The sequence below is a fragment of the Myotis lucifugus genome, unplaced genomic scaffold, assembly GCF_000147115.1.
Source record: "Myotis lucifugus unplaced genomic scaffold, Myoluc2.0 scaffold_31, whole genome shotgun sequence".
NCBI classification, from domain to species: domain Eukaryota; kingdom Metazoa; phylum Chordata; class Mammalia; order Chiroptera; family Vespertilionidae; genus Myotis; species Myotis lucifugus.
Window position 1 is genome coordinate 3,499,606 of NW_005871079.1, and position 16,574 is coordinate 3,516,179.

Below are 16,574 nucleotides of genomic sequence, written 5' to 3' on the forward strand. Positions count from 1 at the left end.
TTTTCAACTTATTCTTTTTGAGGACTAGTGGATATATCCTCTTTAAGACATTCATGATTTGTGACTAAGCTTAACATCCCCTTATCCACACTCTCCACAATTTTATAAACACCAATATCTTCTCTTAGCCATTATTTTGCAATAGCTGGTCACCCACATATAGCACAGTGTTTCTTAATAGTGTCAGTATTGGCATTTTGGACTAGATAATGCTACGTTGAAAAGAACTCACCTGTGTCTTATATGATATTTAACAGCAACCCTGGCCTCCGCCCACTAGGTGCCAGTAGCACCTCCCAAGTTGTGATGATCAAAAATATCTCCAGACATTGCCTAATTTCCCGTTGAGAACTGGTACGGCAGTCTATGTTTTATTAGGTGTATGGATTATTAGCTGTAATCCAAACATCATTCATTTAAAGCAAGCTGTGCAGAGATTAGTATTTCATTTGGAAGATGGCAATACTAAGGTTCAAAAGTTACTTTTAAATGAATTAATATTGTTTTACCCACTGGTAACCTACAAGCAAATTTTAGGATGACAACTCAATAATCAACTAAAAGAACGGCTGATATAATCAACTAATATGTATATCATCCTAAATAAAGTTTTGGAAAACTTAGAGAGATACATGGAATATGTTTAAGGGAGTAAATTTGATTCATCAAGGAAGGTGAGGGGTCTGTTGTCTTGTAAGTAAACAAACTGACTTGTATGTTATCTGTCAACTAAATGCAACATGGAGCCAGGTCACTTCAGGGTGCTAGACTTTGGCGTATTGCTATATTGTAGTCATTAGGAGCCATTGCAGAAATTCAAATAGGGATGCTGACCTGAACTGCATCAGGAGTTGTCTATTGCCTTCCAAAATATAAGCAAACATGGGATTGTAAATTGCATCAGCCCATTATATTAAAATTATTCACTGCTTAACTCTGCCAAAGAGCAAGTCATAGCAAAAGGCAAAGTACTGTGTCAAGCTTTCATTAAGCTTCTAGTTCCCCTAATTAACACAAGAAACTGCTTCCCTTCTCCTTTGTCCAAATTCCTCTGTGGGGTTGGAGATGAGCCATTCCTGGGAGGTAGAGCCATGGAAGGTGGCCAGGAGACAGACAGACTACATGTTAACATGCAGGGAAGTCAGAGGAAAACTAAGATCACAAAGGGAAGGGGTTTTTTAAAACAAAGAAATCATTGTAGAGTATAAGGTCTGAGGGATAGTGGTCGTATATTAACTGTAGAAGGAGTAAAGAAGTCCAAATCAGATAGATCCACAACACATCAGACTACAGAGGGAGAATCAGGACTGTTCAGGCAGAGTGAGCATTAGAGACCTGCTTCTTTGTATCTCTGGTTATGTAATCATGAAGTGAATTTAATAGCTGAAAAAATCTTCAGCATTATCTTTCTATATGCAACTTAATCTATACCTAATCTTCATTCTACCTCAATATCTGACACACACAAAAAAGATTACACTCGCAGGGGTTCTTAATCTAAAACAGAATTCAGGGAGTCCAGGTACTTAGATGGGGGGAAATTACATTCTTATTTTCATTAACCTCTAAAAGTTATCATTTCCCTTACTTATGCCTGTGGCAAGCAACAGAATCACAATGGTATTGGGGGGTTCATGGGTTTCACCAGGCTGCCAGAGTAGTCTATGGCACACCAAATTTAAGGACACCAAGTATAGTAAATCTTAGTGGGGAACCATGGCCCCAGGGTATAGGTAAGATGTAGGTTTTACAACAAATACGTTATTTAATAAGAGAAACTACAGAAACACTGATTTCCGTCAATATTCAGCAGTTATTTCTTCTGACTTTCTAGCCATATGATAGTCATATTCAAATTCTATGTTAAAATGCTTTTAAAATATGCAAATATATAGCCCTGGAACTTGCTCTAACCAGCTTCTAGCTACTCCACCCACCACAGTCCAACCTTAACCCTATGAGTCCCTTAAGAACTCAGTCACAATGCTTTTAGTAACAGCATGAAGCATCATTTATTTGTCCAACTTCTCAGAAGGGAAGCCCTTCATTGTTAGAGCTATTTCTTTGGTTCTTTGGAGGGTGGGAAGCCTGAGCCATCTCAGAGATGAGCTCCATTCATGGAGTGTGTGTTGGGGATCCTCGAGTTATTTTCAGTGCCAGAAAGATCTAGTGTGTGTGTTCCATTTCCCCCTGAGAAGTTTGCAAAATTAGCTGAAGTGACAGGATCCTTTGCTTTTGGTTAGAATTACACCAATTCAGTATGATGATCTCCTGCATCAAATAATCCACTTAGCAGTTATAGTATGCCTGTGATTTTTTAAATGATAAAATTCATTAGTTAGCTCTCAATACATGCTACTTTTTGTGAAGGTCATGGGAGATTTGGGTGATGAAATGGATGAAGAATATTGGCCTCTATGGCTTTTCAGGAGTTTCAAGGAACACTAATTGATTTCACCTTCAAATTCCAACATGTAATTAAAAGTTTAACTACAGTAAAAAAAATGTGGAAGAGGTAATACATTATTTTTAAAAATCTAAATCAAAAGTTTGAGACAGTGGTTAGTGGGATAGGAGCAGGGTAGAGCAGGGTTCTGGAGAAATCTAAGATCCTGTAGTGCTCAATGAGGTAGGAAAGAGAGAAGATACATAACAGAAATGTTAGAAGTACAAAATCCAACTCTATTATGTCACAGATATGCAGAGGGCCAATCATGCAGGAGGAGAGTTAAAGTAATTATCTCTCTCCTGGTTTGAACAAAAAGGTTTCCTCTAGAGATGCATCATGTTAGTTGCATAAATTACTTCAGCCTGGCTACATGGTAATACATGAGCTCCACAGCTGGCTTTGCTACTGCTAGATGTTATGGATTATCCTGTCTTTTGACCAGGTATTACTAGAGCTCTCCTCAGCAACCCACATGTGATTAATGAGATAAGAAGGTAAAATGCCCCACTTGCTACGGCAGCCCTGGAAATAGAATTAATGAGAGCAAAAGAAGGAGAGAGTGAAAGACCAAGGGAGAGAGAGAGGGAGAGAGAGAGGACTCCTGCAGCAATTTCCATGTACTACACAAGGCAGATCAGCTGCTTATTTGGCTTGGCATCTAATGATCCTGTTTGTGAATGTGTTAGTGCCTTCTGAATTAGTGTACAAGGAACAGCCAATTAAAGTTATATACTCCTAAAATAATTACCATGCACACCAAGAAATTGTACCCAACTATAGGACTGTAATCTTAGGAGGATAAAAACCTGATTCTCATTACTCCATATTTAAGCAAAATAAATCAATGATAAAAATTAAAAAGAAAAATTCCATCTGTGAGAGTGCGTTAAAAGGAAGTTCTCTTGATACAGAGTATAGACCAGTGGTCCCCAACCTTTTTTTTTGGCCATTCCCCACCTAAACATGTGTACAATCCTGATGACCCCCATGACATATAATTCTTATTATTCAAAGGTGAACACCTATTCAGGAGGAAGCCTAAAAGGCCATTAACTTGGTCTAAACAAGCTTCCAAAGAACATGGCATCCATGAAAGAGAAAAATAAAAGAAGGAAAGGAGAGTTGAAATATTGAGGATGAAATCACTAAGAAGTTGTTAAAAGTAATAATTATAATATGAAGTGATATGAAAAATAGCAAATAGTTTTAAAACATATAATAGAGAACTGAAATGCATAAATATGTCACAATATATATTTATATATTTATATATTTATATATTGTATATTATGCCCCTAGAAGCATAAGATATGCAAAAAAATCACTGTTAATAACTCATTCTCAAATTGCCCCCCTTAAAAATAAAATTGCCCCTCTGTGGGGCATGTGCCCCATGTTGGGAACCACTGGTATAGACAAACTATCCTGGGCTGTGGCATTCATGCTTTGGTTTGTTCAATTTTCAGAGAATGAAGGCAGTGAACACAACTAGACTAGAGTTACTAGTTTTGAGTTCCTGGATGAGTGCAGCCATTATAGTAGGAATTCTTTTGTTTCATGGATAAGAAGTCTTTGCTTGAAAATGGCAATCAATGCATGGGTTCTTGTGTGGCAGGGAAGGGGTGAGACTAATTCACCTTCTCCAATATGCCACCAAGAAGTTGAAAATTTGTCTTGTCCAAGTATGACACTATAGGGCCTGTTTAATAGTGGGCAAAATCACTGCCATTTTCAACCCTTCTGCTTTTCCTCTCTCCTGTGCTGTGGATAGGGTGCATTCATCACTGTGCACATGGTGGCCAGCTCGGGGTACAATCAAAGTAAGGATGAAAGAAGAGCCCCGGGCTCCAAGCCAGTTCTAGCACAAAGATCTTCTTTGGAGTAAGACATTTAAGAAATAGTCTAGATTGCTGGAGTTTTAAAAAAGTCAATCTGACAAACTCCATGTTTTATTGATTTGCTTACTAGAATGCAAGCTCTATGAGAAGACATTTCTGTCACTTTGTTCACTACAATCTTTCTAGCACCTAGACAGTGCCTGGCATAAAGTGGATAATTGATGAAAAGTTTTTCATGAATGATACCTGATTTCCATTCACATTATACTTAATCAGTACAACTACTGTAGAAATCTCACAGAAAAAACAGCAGAATACCCAAAAAGAATGCACATATATCTCGGTTACCTGACTATATTATCACTTCCAGATAAACAAAACCTGAACTATACCATTGATTCTTATTTTTACTAAAACTGAGTAAGATGGAAAATCAATGCTATGTTATGATATTCAAAAGTGAGAGAAAAATCTTTAAAATGAGCTAAATGTAAAAATTTTACATTTGGTTCCATTTTGACTTAGTGAGTAAAAACTTAATATCTACAATGGCACATTGCAATCCAAGCTAAGATAGATGGAGTACAAATAACTCCAGGAAACGCAGCACTCTTTAGCAGAAGTCCTACAAAGAAGACCATTCCTCTAATTGAGTCCTACAAATATTATAATAGTCAGTTAATTTTCGTGATTTTTAAGGGATATGTGAAATTTATGGAGACTAGAACACACTTTCATTGCAAAAGAGAAAATGGGTGATCTCCAGCTATATTTTATTCCTAAAGAGAATTATTTTAATAAAGATACAGAAAATAAAATGTCATTTTCTTTTACAAAAGTGCCCCTTGTTTAAGTTGCAAACAAAGTATTTCAATTATAACCTAAAAATTAGATATACACCTTAGCATATAAATAGGCAATTCTTTGTGGCTGTGTGTGTATGTGTATGTGGGTTGTGTTTTATAAGCATTGACATTGGAGACAGAAAATGATCCTCCTAGTGATGTTTCTATTTATTTCTTAAATATGGCAATTATAAACTAATTTTACAATAAAAATGCTTTAATTTTGCCCTGATCGGTTTGGCTCAGCGGATAGAGCGTCGGCCTGGGGACTGAAGGGTCCCGGGTTCGATTTCAGTCAAGGGCATGTACCTTGGTTGCGGGTGCATCCCCAGTAGGGGGTGTGCAGGAGGCAGCTAATCGATGTTTCTCTCTCATTGATGTTTCTGACTCTCTGTCCCTTTCCCTTCCTCTCTGTAAAAAATCAATGAAATATATTTTTTTAAATGCTTTAATTTTGTTAGTTTCTCAAATAATGAGGAGTCAATATTGCTCCAATTTTACAATAATAAGGCTAAAAATGTAGTCCAAGTTACTGCTTTACCATCTGCTAGTGAAATCAAATTATTTTTTCTTTCTCTTTCTGATATCCTATTATAGTATTTCTGAGGCATGATATACTTTCTTGCATATTATATATTTTTGACATTATATATTTTTGTTTCCTGGAGTATATTCTTTGTCTCTCTGTGTATTTGCCATTACTCAATTTCATTTTAGCTTGACGTGGCCAAAATTTATTGAAGGACTATATAACAGTCAGCACATAAAATTCCCTGCTGGATATATTGTCGAGAGGGCATTGCAGATATATTTATTAAAGAGTGTCTACTTTGTATAAAAATCCCTAGGAGACACTGCTATGGGTTCAGTACCAAAAAAAAAAAGCTCTACTTTTGAACAACTGGCATTCTTTACTCCATCAAACCCTATATCTTTTAATAGCAGTAATACTATTATTCTGAAAGCTAAGAAGCACAGAGCCAAATTTTGGCTGCATTAGTATAGGCAGTGGAGGTCTGCATTTAGTGTATTGACCCAAACTTTGTTTTCCACACAGTACTGTGGGAAAGAAAGGGACTCAAAATTGGTAACTGAAATTAAAAAAATATATCTTTGAAATAGTTAAGATAGTCTTCAAACATTTCTGGTTAGTTATAATTTAATAATTATAAACGTTTCATCCACAAGGACATGCAGTGATCTTCAACTTCATGTATCAATGAGGGACCTCAATTAAAAAAACATAAATAAAAAATAGAAAAAAAGAGATAGGCAGAAGGTGAAGAGATTAGCTAAAAAACAATATATGCATACCCCATGGACACAGACAACAGTGTGGTGAAGGCCATGGGGGGAGGAGGGATGGCTCGGTGGAGATGGGGGTGGGGAGGGATTGGGCACATCTGTAATAGTGCCAACAATAGAAAAAAGAAAAAGAAGCAAATTGATGGATTCAATTAAGAGTTTCAGTATTTGAATTATAGGCTTTCAAAAACAGATAAATAAAAAGAGATAAACTGTAGCAATGATCCTTTGAAAACAGGACTAATTTCTTTTTAATAAATACCTTCTAGAGCAGCGGTTCTCAACCTGTGAGTTGCGACCCCTTTGGCGGTCAAACGACCCTTTCACAAGGGTCGCCTAAGACCATCCTGCATATCAGATATTTACATTACAATTCGTAACAGTTATGAAGTAGCAACGAAAATAATTTTATGGTTGGGTCACAACATGAGGAACTGTATTTAAAGGGCCAGAAGGTTGAGAACCACTGTTCTAGAGTTTTTAGGCTCACATTGGGACTCTCAAGAGAAAATATAAAAGCTATGATATAAAGAAAGAATAGTGTGATAAATAACAGGGAGTTCAATGGGCCTCTTTGCATTTATACCCTCAGGGTCATTTCTCCACCCATTCTCTGTTCATTCCTTCTTCCTAAAAGACCACTGAGTTCTCCAAAAGGTGGCCCTCTTTTCCTTTTCATCGTACAGACTAGCACTCATTCTGTCTCTTGGGGAGGTTTGGAGGAGATGGTAGGAGTGGTTCTCATCACTCTTAAAACTGACTGCAAAGTGTGGATCCACCTCCAAAAGCCTTTATCCTTTCCTCACAGTCCTCAAAAGCAAGCACTCAAGCAAACCCTTTTTGTTTTAAGGGATATCATATAGATTAGCTGACCCAGACAGGTGTACTCAAATTACAGTCACGGAGAGAGCTTGCATAATTTTTGTTTCTCATCTTTTATTTCTTTTTTTAAATATTTTTTATTGATTTTTAAAGAGAGAGGAAAAGAGAAGAAATGAGAAATAAAAGCATTGATGTGAGAGCGGAATATCAATATCAAACGGCTACCAGAGATTTATAGGGCCAATAGTCCTTGAAAATGCTTTAAAAATTTTAAATTTCATGAGAAAATAAATATGAGAAATGCTAGGTATTATACATGTAATTTCTGTTTCTTGTTTATTTTCGAAGCACAATTGGTGAATTAAAGGTTCTAATAAATCTTGATGTAATAAATCTACTTAACTACATCTAATCTAAATGTTTCATATATAATATATGATGGGTTTATAAGTACTCGTAAGTACATGACTATAAATAGTGTATATACTATACAAAGTACATAAGTATATAATGAGGATATATATATAATATCAGTATGTAAATATATCCCTATCTGTCTCTCTCTCCTATGTCTATCTCTGTTCCTTTCCTCATAACACCTAGTAACATCCCATTTAACACCCCATAAAGCAAGTATTCTGCTGAATGCACTTTGGGAAACTCTGCTGTGAGGGAAGCTGCCCATCTGGTCCATCTATTCTGGACTCTCAAATCTCAACTACAGTTGGCAGTGCAACACACTTTGACCAGATATCTATATATAAAAATGTTCTAGAAACTTTGAAGATAGCAAAAAGATAAGTGGGAATGATTAAAGCAACACAGTGAAATAAATAATTTCCAGTTTAATAGTTAATATCATCCAACATATACATGTGTAGGTTTATATGCACATACATACACAAACAGCGATCTATAATGTAAGCAGTGAGTTCTGATTTTGTCACCCTCTTTCATAAAATAATTAGTGAAACTTGTCTGACAAATGACTGAATGAATCAATGACAGAAAATGAGGCAACCCTCAACCTAACTAGACAAGATGTTCATGAAATCATACTTTATTGTACTTTCATTCATCTTTTCATTCAGTACACATCTATTGTGTCCTTACCAGGTCCAGCTAGATGTTGGGAAAATGAAGATGAATAGGACAAAACCCAGCCCGCCAGGAGTTCAGGTTCAGAGTGTGGGAAAGACAAGCACATAAAGAGGTAGGGGGTGAAAGCAGTGTCCAAGGAAAGTGTGTTTTGTACAATGGCAGGGAACAAAGGTAACAGTAACACCAGATGCCTAACACAGTTTTGTATGTGTAGGTGTGTGTGCAAGTGTGAAAGGGAAGGAGAGGAGAAGATGTATGTGCAGGTAGGGGTGTGAGAATAAGGGAAAACTCTTTTTCAAAGCTGTTTGCAGTAGCAAACGTCAAACCAGGTAGGAGCAAGAAAACCATCTCAGAGAACTGCTATGTTAGCGTACCAGGTTGGGATAGAAACCAGGAAGTTAGGATAAGAAAAGAGGCTGAGTATTATACAAAGGGTTCCCTGAGTTTTGAAAGGGGGCACATTTCCTGCCCAGTTCCCACCTCTAACAGAGGGCATAGATTAAGTCAAACAAATGCATGCTTTATGAAAGAATTTCAGATTTCTCCTACCTGCCCCCTCCCCATTCAAGACACACAGGGCAAACCCTCACTTACCTCTTGTGCTTCCTATTGGACATGATAGTCATATTCAGGGCTCCAAGAGTAAGAACAGAACACTAAAAGGATGAGGAGTCTGTGAGAAGGAAGAGCATCAGATAAACTCTTCTCAGAAAGGCACAGCCTTCCTCTGTATTTCTCCTATAAAGTGTTCTCCCTTCTCTATCCTTTAGGTCCCCAGTCAGCTAATTTAAATATTTCTGATGTTATCTGATGTTTCCCTATTACTTCTTGCTAATGGAGCAGAAGGCATTTCATATTCTACCTAAGGAATACAGAGGAAATTTAAAGGTTTATAAAAACTCATTTTAATAGACACCTTAAAATAAATATTCATATTCATATTAAATCTTGCAGCAAGTAGACACACAATTTCTCATCATTAGTTAATGATTCCTGAGTTCCCCACATTCTGGTCAGGTTCCTAGAATCATGTCTTCAGGAACTAACTTATGTCCAGAGGGACAGAGGGAGGTAGTCAAAAGCTTTGCTTGTGTCTTTATTACCAGTATAGTGTCTCAGATATTAAACCTAGGATGAGCAGAGATCACCTTAGACACAGAGATGAATAAATAGGTAGATTTCATAAAAGTAACTCAACAAAATCTTTCTGTAACAACCATTCTTATCCTAACTTCCTCAGGTTCATTAATGGCCATTTGTGGAAGGCCCATAAAATTTAGAATTTTGACAAATTAAGTCTTTCTCCAAAAATGAATAATTTTCTATAATATGGCCCCTAGAAAAATGTTGGCAATTAACCATGAGTAACTATGAGCATGGTTTGTGATTGTGATTTATATTATGTAAATTCTGAAAGGGGCTTTAGAGATGATCTAATTCAACTTTTTAAAAATTTGACACGAGCTACCAAAGGTCAGAAAGATGAGTCCCCTGCTGAGGATCATTAGCAGTATACAAATCAGAACTCATGTTTCAGTCCCTTTACGGATTATAACAGGCTGCCTCATATATTCTTCGGAGGTGTCATACTGTTGATGCGACATATCACTTCTGACTACAAAGCAGCAATCAGACCCCTTAATCCCACTTTTTTTTTTTACACAGATATTACCATTTCAATGTGTGGCTTCTCATTTTGCCGAGAGGTTTTTCTTCCCCACCAACCCCCTCCTTAAATCAGGCAAAGAGACAAGTAACTGACTTCATTTCTCAAAAATGTAACCCACAAGTGCATAATTCTTCCTGTCAGATTTCCTTTTCTGTAAGTTGGTGAGTTTATTGTGGTAGCACTCAAAAGGCTGAGCCTGAAAAGTTCTATAACATATGGCATACATTTAACATGGCTTGTGAATTAAAAATAACAGCCTGCCATCTGCCTCTGCAAGTTGATTTTATCAAAGTCTAAATGAGAATCTCAAAGATGTGAATGTTGTCAATTAAAATAAGAAGTGCTCAGGTTCAATACAGAGTGACCAATCCATGGTTATCCGCTCTCCCTCTGCCCCAAGGGACAAAAGTTACCCATTCCTTCCCCTCCTCAAATTAAAAGAGCTGCCCAGTTCTCAATCTACAAAACTGTTTGGTAACCATTATATCTTATTTCTTTCCTTATCTTCTCAAAAAAAAAAACCTTTGCCATAAATTTAACTTTCAAAGCTACCTTTCTCTAGGAATATGTTATGTGAATTTCTGTTCTGAGGTTAGTACCTTCTAAATAATTGATCACAGTTTACAAAATCTTTACTCTCTATAATATTTAATTTCTTTTCTCCTAAAATTGCAAGTCTGCTAAGTAATAATAGATGTTGGAAGGAGGAAGTTGATGATTTTTCATCTATGATAACATTCTTACCTCCTGTAGGAATTTCTACAAATGATCTAAAGTACTATACTCTCAGTCAGAAGCTCACACGCCAATTTTGTTGGATTAGCATTTATCAAGCAACTACACCAGGACTATGATACCCTGGAGAGGCAATGATCAGGAAAGGGGTTAAAGGCAATTTCTGCTTTCAGGAAGTTTATGTCAGAGTTGAAATAAGAATTATACCCAAGAAACAATTTGAGATGAAGCCTGTCTTTGGATAAGCCAAGTGCTCACCTGAGAATACTCACAACAAGTACTATAAGCGTCATGAGGACAGAGAGCTCTCCTCCTGAGTCCCTGTTATTCTAAGGGCAAGAGACTGTATATGTTTCCATTTTATTATTGTGTAAACTGACTTTGCAGAACAATAGAGAATATAATTATATGAAGTGCTAAATGTGTAAGCGTTGTATAAAAGCTAAAGAGACAGCCATAGAAAACATAAAATGAGCCATTAAGTAGCCCAAAATGCTTGATCCTCAAGATTAATTTGTTTGAAACTTAATTAGAAAAGCTTTAGAGAGACTTATAATTTCTTGACTGAGGATTTAAAAAAAACACCTATAATACAGAGATTCCATGAGTCAGGTGTCATGGATACCAACATTGGGGAGTAAATTTTGCAATGAAAATGTGGGTATTTTCTGACCATAAGGATCAGGGTTATCTGGCTAGGTCATGCAGATGGCCCAAAGTACAAACCTAGTTGGACCCATTAACATAGAATAAACTGTGAGTATTATATTAGTTGTCTATGCCTGTTAGAGCAAATCACCACAAACTTGATGGTTTAAAACAACAGAAATTTAGTCTTTCACTCTCTGGAAGTCTGAAGTCCAAAATCAAGTTGTTGGGAGGCCCACACTTCCCCTGAAGGCCCTAGTGGAGAATATTTCCCTATCTCTTGCAGCTTCTGGTGCTCCTGGCATTCTAGTTCCTCACTCCAGGCAACCTGGCTAGTGGCAACATAACTCAACCTCTGTCTCCATCTTCACATGGCCTTCTTCCCGGTGTATCAAATCTCCCTCTCTTCTAAGGATACTATTATTTATCTCATCTCTAGGTCCTTAACTTAATCACCTTTGCAAAGACTCCATTTCCAAATAAAGTCACATTCACAGATACTTGGATTAGGATGTAGACATCTTTTAGAGACACCGTACAACTCACTATAAGTATGTAAGTTTCTTTTGCTTCTAAATTACAATTTCATGCTAATTTACCCAACTGCAATTTACTAGATAACAAATCTAGTTTACATCCTAACTTACTAAATTACAAATATGATTTCCTATTAAGCAGGAATTGACTTAGTTTAATGACCACAGTTATTGATAGTTCAAAAAGAGTTTCAGAATATAATCTAGGGCCTAGGAAGAACCAATGTGAGTTGGTTCCACTTTTTTTAAGTGTTAAACCTTAAACATCTCTCTGATTATAAATATGCTTCCAACTTGAGGAGCAGATGTCTAAATAAACTGGCAATCATTAATATCAAGTCAAAGATACATCTAAATGTTAAGGATAATATGTTCATTAAGCTTTCCTCAACCCCCACACACATACACCAAACCCAGAAAATCATTCACATCTTATTCCTTTAAAGGCAATACATTTTTATCTATTCAAGGCAAGTTTTTTGGAAGAATGCATGCTCAGAACTCCCTTAATGACAATGCAAAAGTAGAACTCAAATGATGAAGTGTGAACAATTTTAAAGTGAAAATTCACACTACAGGAATGCCCACCAATCAAATAAATCAATGTAAACAATTAATCATCTTAGTGAATGCCTATGGTTAGCAGGTATAAATGCCACTGTGATCTCTTACAATTACAAGAAAAAACCCTGATTCTGGCTGTGAACAATTCACTGTGGTTACATACAAATCAACCTCAATAGTATGTATGTAATGGATGCATAATTGGAGTTAGCTAAACATCTACAGTCTCCTTGTTTACCTTTCAAAAATAGAGGAGAGCTATAGGGATTTTTCCACCAGTAATTAATTAGATGCTTTTTCCCTAAAAATCTATTAATAGCTGTTCCAAATAAAGCTCTGCCTTTCATTCAAATCACCACATTTGCATGATAAAGAAAAACAGAATATAAGAGTAGCAAATGGTTCTTGAAATAGAAAAAAAAATGCCAAGTTTAGGTCCAAGTTCTAAGACCTTCACATCTAATCAAAATAAGAATTAATTCCATAATCAAGATAAAATTGTCAATCTTATGAATAAATGGCTCCTGTCAACTATGATGGGTCATACCGGATACTTCTTATTTTTACAGACTGTGGGTTGTGGCTAGGGATACACTGGACTGACCAGTGTGGTAATTTGCATTATGTAGGTATTCACCCCTCTACTTGTGATTGGTGTGAAACATCATCACCAAATTCAACTGGACTGAAGTACTATCATCAATAAGTCCCTTCAGTCAACCTGAGCCTGTGGTTTTGCATAATTGACTACAATGAGTTTTGGGCAATATAATTAATTAAAATTTCACCTTGAAGTTCCTAATGTCACCAATATTGCCTAACAAATTCGCTCACCGAGAAATATCAGGAGATATCGCCATAACCCCCTAAACTTATTAAGTGCATCAGGTGAAACACTGACCAGGTTTGACAACTTTTTAACTGCACACTATAATTTAAACAATCAGGTTGGCCAGATAGTGGGGGAATCCATCAGACTGGTAGTTTGACTTTATGCTGATAGAACAGTATGTTGACAAACTGAATTTTATTTTCATCTGGTTACCTCAGATGTGTTATCTTACTCACCTAAGGAAAACTCCTGCCGTGAAAATGAATTTCTTCCCTTTGATTGTATGTTTCTGCTTCTCCATCCATTCATATATTTTTATATCATTTGAGAAACTGTAGGGTGGGAACTTTAGGAATTTATGCTGCATACATGTACACGAAAGTGTAACAGTGGCATCTCAGAAATCTATTGTGTAAATCTAACTTCTACATTCCCAAGACTATGCTTTTGCCTCTTCAACTTCAGTCCATAGACTTGCTATTTATTCCAAAAATAGTGAATCTCTCAACAATTAATCTTCTGTTAATGGATTCCGCAATTAGTTACACAAAAACTAAAATAAGTACCAGTTACTATGAAACGTAAGATAGATTGAAGAGCAAGTCAAATCAAAGAGCTAGCTAGCACTTTTTAAATTCTCATAAATAGGGGAGCGAGGGAGAGGGGAAGGGAATAGAGTGTTACCACTAAGAGAGCACCATAAAAATGAGTGGAAGAGGCAGGGAGGAGATGCCAGAAAGGAAAAAGTAGGGGTTTGAAAAGCCGTCCTCATTGAGAATTCTAAACTGACAAATACATAGGTTATAGCTGGCTGTTTTGAGCCCTGTTTCTCCTGGAAATACTCCACTTGGCCCAACATTCCCTAAGGCAATGGTTCTCAACCTTCCTAATGCTGCGACTCTTTAATACAGTTCCTCATGTTGTGGTGACCCCCAACCATAAAATTATTTTCGTTGCTACTTCATAACTGTAATTTTGCTACTGTTATGAATCGTAATGTAAATATCTAATATGCAGGATGTATTTTCATTGGTACAAATTGAACATAATTAAAGTATAGTGATTAATCACAAAAACAATATGTAATGATATATGTGTTTTCCCATGGTCTTAGGTGACCCCTGTGAAAGGGTCATTCGACCCCCAAAGGGGTCACGACCCACAGGTTGAGAACCGCTGCCCTAAGGGATTGTCTTTGAGAAGTAAAATGCCTCAAGGCACGTCTTCGACCATGAAAGTGATTGTTTTACCCTATGGAGCCTCTTGACTCCAAAATTGGAAACAGTTCAAAATGTGTGTGTTTTTCCCCATTTATAATCTCAGCTAGATAAATTGTGCCCAGGATATGAAAAGATGCAATAACAAATGTCACACGAATTTTGCACAGGAGATAGAAGACCATGCCAACTGCAAACGGAAAATGAATCATGTAGTTTCATGCAAGAAACAGTAATAATTCAAGATTGCAACTATAACACTGAAGTCCTCAAACATGAACCAGCAAGGGCAAACAGTTTTAAAATAGCCACAAAGTAAGGAAATGATTTATTTATTGGAGATATTTTGGAATTTTCTACTATCCAAAATTATGCAGTCTGGGAAAGAAAAAAATGTGGTTTAAAACAATACCAAAGATACAAAAAGGGTTGGTGAACTATTTCTGTAATACAGTACTTTAATAAATACATTCAGCTTTGAAGGCCATAGAATTTCTGTTGTAATAACTCTACTACTGTAGCAATATATGACAGAATGAATGTGGCGGTGTTTCAATAAAATTTTATTTATAAAAAACAGCCTATGGGCCAAATTTGGCCCTTTGGCTAGAGTTTACCAACTATTGAACTAGAATATAAATAGACTTTTTTGTGTATGATCATACTCTGACATGTTTCTCTAATAATTTACCAACATTGGGTTAGTTTTGTGTTTCCTACAAAATTGTAATATCTTATCAGATAAAAGAAAGTATTTTGCCTTTTATTATGAGTGTTATTATAATTATTATATCAACTATAGTTCCACACTTTTTCATAGTAAGCACTCTATAAATATTTTATTTAACCTTAATTTCCCCACCAGTAAAATATTGCTATTTTTAACTACTAGTGACTTTCTTTATTAAATGAGTCTTTTAGCAAAGATTAAGATAATATTAACTTTGAACTGGGGAGAGGAGGGCTTCAACTCCAGATGTGATATAGTTGCTTTTGACAGACCAATATTTCACTGAAAATTTTTTTTATTTGATTTTTATTTGATTAAAAACATACACACACACACACACACACACACGCACAAAACCCTGTTTGAAAGCATCAGAGAGCATCTCAAAAGCCAGTACTTAAGGGGCATACATTTCAGAGAGAAGGAAATAGTTGAGTAGCAAAGAGGTGAGCTGATAAGTTCTGTGAGCTGCTTTTCTGCTCAAGGCATTTCTGTATTTTTGGTGCAGGTGAAAGGCTAAGAATATGGGAAGCAAGACACTGCTAAGAGACGAAAAAGCCAGAGGAGCTTTTGATAATCTCACAGGGCTGAAGAAATAAAACTTAAAGTCCATGGCTTTCACAGGAGCTGGGATGTATGGAGCAAAAATTCAAAAGAGAAGATAGAAGCAATGAATTGAGCTAAGCACTCAACAGTGTTTCACTTGAGCATTTGTTGAACTCTTTAACTGCACTATGAAAGAGCCTAAAAAGCCAAATAGAAAGGCTCTGAAAAGCAAAGGTAATTTTTAACAGTCTCACAGTAATGAGTAAAAAAAAAGGAAAACAAAAAATAAATAAATAAATAAAATGAGTTTAGATAGATACTTTATTAAATATGCCAGTCTCAAAGTTTGGAATTCAAAAAGACTACATCTTAAGGGGAGACAAACCAGAGATAAATCATACAAAAATTACTCATCTGAGTCCCTGATGAAATTAAGTGGTCTGACTGCATTCAAGATCTCTATGAGAGAGTAGGGTGAATGCTCTCTAAGGGAAAATATCATCACCCAGAACTACTGTAATTTTTATATAAAATATCCAGTATTTGATTAAAAAAATCACTGCATATCAAGACAAAAGGCCAAGAGAAATAACAGACGATAGAAACAGATCTGCATGTAATTCAAAAATCAGAGTTATAAAACAGGGACTTTAAAGGTGATTAATATGTACAAGGACATAAACAAGATGCAAAAATTCATCAGCACCTACAGTTGACACTTGAATAATGCAGGAGTT